We start from the raw sequence: 5,560 nt of genomic DNA, 5'->3' as shown, positions 1-5,560 counted from the left end.
AGTTGTCGAAAATAAGATGAAACAAAATCTTTTTTGTTTTTCAAAAATTTGATGCTAACACAATCTTTTTAGATTTTTTGTTTTTAATGAAAAGCAGTAAAGAAATATTTACAGACAATATTTTTGTGAGTTTGTGTAAGAGGATCATATCAGTTTATGAGACACATCACTAACACCGTTAAGCTTTAAACATTTTAAGTTCTAAACGATTGACTTAGATTTTCAGTATACTGATCCACTTAAATTTTCACACAAAGTTCAATTGATTCGAGATGCGAGATTAGTGTTTTAAGTACTTAAACTTATTCGCGTGTCCCATCTCAGATATACTCTTGTATCCAGACTCATATATTCAGTCTTACAGGTGAGTGTACACTAATGATATCTGTAAACGGGTAATGCGAGACCATGAAAGCTCAGGTTAGAACTTCCGTTCAGACAAAGAGATGATGGCTCGTCTTTAGGTGTGTCCCGTTTGTGGATCTTTTCTACAACAGCACATGATTAGCATTTTTCAACGTTTCATCATTTTTTATGCTGAGGGTGAGCTTTATGATTAAAGCAGTGCAGAGAATTATACGAGGACTAGGCTATTGCTCCCGCAAAATCAGAAGTCCAGGTATAATACCCCTGATATCATCACGCACAAAGACCTAGTATGTCAAAAATAGAAAGCCCTTCAAACAAGATTTCGGGGGTTACCCAGATATCCGAGAGATGTTCCCCACGAGATAAGAAAGTATTGATATTTAGGTTTATATCTCGAAAACAATCTACTGAATGTATAAAAACCTACTGGCATATCATCAGTGAGACCGTTTATCCCTTTGACTTTCCAATTCTTTAGCGTGCTGTGATAGTCCACTGATGTACTATCATTTCCTCTTTTTCACAACAAAACTCATTTTTTATTTTTCGATGTTTTTGGATTTTGTAGATTTTATCATGTTTTTGGATTTTTCAAATTTTCTAATGTTTTTGGATTTTCTGAAATTTCTTACTCCCCCTAAAATTCAAAATCATTTAAAGAAAATTTGACAAACCGATGTGAATTGCTTCAATTCTCCATTCACTTAGCATAAACAATCAGAACTCCCCCTGACAACAAACTATTTTCCCATTATGATTTCAAAATACTTAGGTTTGTTTTAATCAAAATGGTTTTTCCAGAAAATTAGTTTGTTTGTTATTTCACAAACACTTTAAGGATCTGGGATTCATTCATCACTTTGTTCTTTAAACCACTTGCATGAAAGTTAACTCAAGTTCAACTTAATGACCTTGATTAACCACTAGTAGGTTCACTTATCAACAATACCATTTGTAAATTGAAATATGACAATTTTGAGATTTTTAAGAAAGATGCTGATTCCTGCTCCACGATTACCAACTTTGGAGCTCCGGCAAGTCCGAATTTTACTCTTGATAGGTTCTATCCCATGACGATACGAACATGGGTGAACCATCTTCATCTGGTTTACTCGTTTTCAATTCATAAAATTCCTTTACCCCTTTTACCTTTCCATCAACCATTTTTCCAAAAATATTTTGAACTTTGGGGTTAAAGGCTTTTTCAACATCAAATTCTTTCTTTTCAGAAAAGAATTGATTTGAAATCTCGACTTTTCCAACCTTTTGTTTAAAATTTTCAGTCCGCAACGGTGGAAAGTTGACGTCATCCATTGGCGGAACCGAATTTTCTTCTTTTAGCTCAACTGGTGGCTCCTCTGACTTTGACGAGTCAGATTCATCGCCAGCACATAACTCCTCTGACTTTGACGAGTCAGATTCATCGTCAGAACTAACATCAGATTTCTTAACAACCCACTTTTGATTGTTAAGATTCACCTTTCTTTTGTAAAAACCTTTTGGACACTCACCAACCTCAAATATTGAATTTTCAAAAACTTTAAATTTTTTGGTTGGTGGTTTGGTTTTCTCAACAACTTTTTCTTTGAGTTTATCAGAGACTCCCTGTTTTGTTTGGATTGCCTTTGGATAGTTCCTGGCAATGTGACCAACTGTTTTGCATTGAAAACAGGTTCTCGTCTCCTTCCTTTGATGTTGCTCATCATTCTTCATTCCCTCTTGCTTCTGAGCAAGGAATTCTTTGTTCGTCTGCTTCTAGAATGAGCTCTTTTCTTCTTCTTCCGAACTTGATCCTGAAACAAATACAGTTTTTGGTTTATAAGTTTTCTCATTTTTATGATTTTCTGGTGGAATAAAACCTAAACCTTTCTTTTTGAAATTACCGTTATGGTTTGGTTTCTTTTGAAAACTCGAACCAGAACTGTAACCTTTTTTCTTGTTTAACCTTTGTTGAACTCTTGAGGTGTATTTTTTAGGTTTTTCAGTAAAATTTACATCTTTTATTTCTGAAATATTAATTTCTGTTAATTTGAAAACCTTGTTGATCATTTCAATTTTACCACCTCTTATTGGAAATTCTTCATCAGAATATAATTTGTCGGAATCATTCAAAGTATAAGCTACTTTGAATGTTTCGTCATTCAAATTATTTTGTTATAACAGAAAATCTTTATTGTAAACCCGTTTCACTTTTTCGACGGTTTGACTTAAAGTATCGGACTTTGACTTTGACTCCTCTGTTTCATCTTTATCCAACACCTAATCGACCACTTTCTTTATTAACTCAGACTCATGATCAGTGTTAGACGATGTGAATGTGACATCAATGTTGTCTGGCAATCCATCTGAAGGTTCATTTTCCCACTTTAAATTGGTAGCCTTTTTGACTCTTTCTGAATTAGGATTTCGTGGAGTATATCCATTTTTGATCGGAGGTGGACACTTGTTATAACTGACACTTTGTTTCTTACCAGAATTCTTTTCTTCAGGTTTCTCTTCTTCAAACGCTTTCATGCCTTCCACTGTAGGATAAATCCTGTCAATCACATAAGAAGAACATGAATAACTTTTCAATAACCTGTTTACTCTCTCAGTTTCTATCCTCTGAGTTTACAATTTTTGTTCAAGCTCAGCACATCTCTCAATGTAACTATTGACGATTTTCTGCTTTGTCATGTACGCTCCATTGAGTGTCTTCATAGCTATTGCTTGTTCACTGCTTGACTCATTATATTGATTCATGGCTTTGTTTAGAACATCATACGATTCTTTCAATCTGTTCATGTTATGAATCAACTTGTTGTTGTGCTTTTTCATAGTCTCACAATTTTCACATTTCTCAGACACCTTTTCTGCATCAGCTTCCTTTTCAATCTCGAAAGCTGGAATTTCTTTGACCTACTTTTTTATTACACGAACATCTTCATCATAACTTTCATTTTGTTTTTTAACATGCTTCTTTATCACACGAACATTTGCATCATCATTGTCATCTCTCTCGGCTAGTAATTTTAAGTGCTCTCTCATTTTTCTTTCAGAATAATCATCATCACTATCTTTAACGATTGGTGTTTTCTTGAAGCCCTTTTTACTTCCTCAGCAGTTGAATCATCAAAGATTTGAGCAACAAAAGCTTTATGATCTGAAGTTCTGTTAGGATCATAATCATCCCAACTGAAACCTTTTGGAAGCCTTTCATCATCTTGATCTGTCAGACATGCTTTACTCTCAGTTGAAATATATTTGTCCTAGCTAAATCCTTTTGGCGATATTTTATCATCTTGATTAACTAGATAAGCTTTCTTTGGTTCTTCAATCTCCTTCCTAGCATGTGAAGTTTGTGGCGATTGTTGTTGATACGGCTGTTGAGCAACTTGATGATAAATCGCTTTCCGATAATAATCATTGTTTCCGAAAGGATTTGGAGCTTCACTTGCTTCACGGTTTGTGCACTCTCGCTTGAAATGCCCTTTCTCCCTGCAACGAAAACAAGTAACTTTAGATTTATCAAATCCTAAAGTAGAAACATTAGCATCACGGAAATCATCTCTTCCCGTAATCTGTTTAAACTTCTCAGCTCTTCTCAACACACTACCCAAACACCTCTTTATATCCATTAACTCCATCTCCTCAGCATCAATCTGATCGTAATCCTCTTTTATCAACATTGGATTTCCGATCCTTCCTGCAACTAAACTCTCATAAGACTCTAACACAGTTACCAACAAAGACATATGACCTTTGGCAACCTCTTCCGAGAAATTCTAACCATTCTCAAGATTTAAAGCAATATTGCGTTGTAGTACTTTGCCATTCTTGGTTGCTGAAAAATTTGGATCGAATTATGGATATGAAGAGAATTCATTATTGTTGTTTGATTCCCGAGATGACCTTCCAGAAGAACTTTTTGCATTGAAAGCAGTTTCAAGCTTTGGTGCAATGTTGGTCTTATCACTAGTACCTCCTTTGTAATACAGACCAATGTCTTGTTCACCATTAAAGTCTTTCATTCTCGCCATCTTTCGTTGTTCCATCTCTTGAGCTTCTAGTTGTTCAATAAACTTGCTCAACGTTAGATTGTCAAATTTAGGTTTATTTTTCAACATCATAAGATACGTGCCCCAAACATCTTGTGGCAACGCATCGGCCAACTTTTCAATCCATTGATCATTATCTTTCTTGATGTTCAATCTCTTCATGTTCATGACCAAATTGCAATATCTTTCTATAATTTGCTTGGTGTTTTCAGTTTTTAATCCACGAAATAGATTAAATTCTTTCTTCAAAAGCGATTTTTTGTTCTTGATCATGTCTTCACTTCCAACAAACTTCGATTTTAGTTCTTTCCATATTGAGTATGCACTTCCGTTGTGTTGTAATAAAATCAAAATTTCTTCCTTAATAGCTTGCTGCAAGATACTAACCATCATCTTTTCACTTTTGTATTTCTTTTTCTCGTCAACACTTAGATCTTTAATAGCAACCTTCTCTCCGTTGTCATTAACCGGTCTAATATATCAATATTCAATACATTCCCATGCATCTAAGTAATTTGCTTGAACCCAATTTTCAAAACGTTCCTCCCATCCACTATACTCCTTAATATTCATGAGTTAAGCGGTTTTTGCATGGTGCACATTTCATTTTCTAACATCGCATTCTGAGTCATAGTGATCGGGGTAGCAAATGCATTGTAGAATTCGTTTTCCATGTTTCGGTTTTGAAAAATTCACATAAACAGACTTTCAAACGAACTGGAGAATCTCAAACAAACTGGATTTGGTGCGAACTGGTCAATTTCAAGCGAGCTGGCGAATTACAAACGAACTGGATTCTTGATGCGATCTGGAGACCTTATAGTCACTTTCACACGACCTGAATAACACTCTTACATGAACTGGTGAAGTTTCAATTCGTGCGAGCTGGTGTTTGAACCTTGTTGGTGCATACATCTGTCGACTTCGTCTTGTATCGAGTCTTGCATTGTTCGTGGAACGAAGTTCGAGAAATGAAGCAGAAAGTTAATTCCGCATGAGGATCTAATTTCGCACGAAGAAGTCAATTAGTAATTTCGTATGAAATTACTTAATTCCGTGTGAAGTCTTAATTCCGCATGAATGTAATTTCGTGTGAAGCTTGTTTCGTACGGAATTAGGTGTGTCTATATATAGTTCTAATCTCGTGTGAGTTG

This window comes from Helianthus annuus, chromosome 6, assembly GCF_002127325.2.
Source record: "Helianthus annuus cultivar XRQ/B chromosome 6, HanXRQr2.0-SUNRISE, whole genome shotgun sequence".
In the NCBI taxonomy this organism is placed as follows: domain Eukaryota; kingdom Viridiplantae; phylum Streptophyta; class Magnoliopsida; order Asterales; family Asteraceae; genus Helianthus; species Helianthus annuus.
This window is presented reverse-complemented; position numbering follows the sequence as displayed.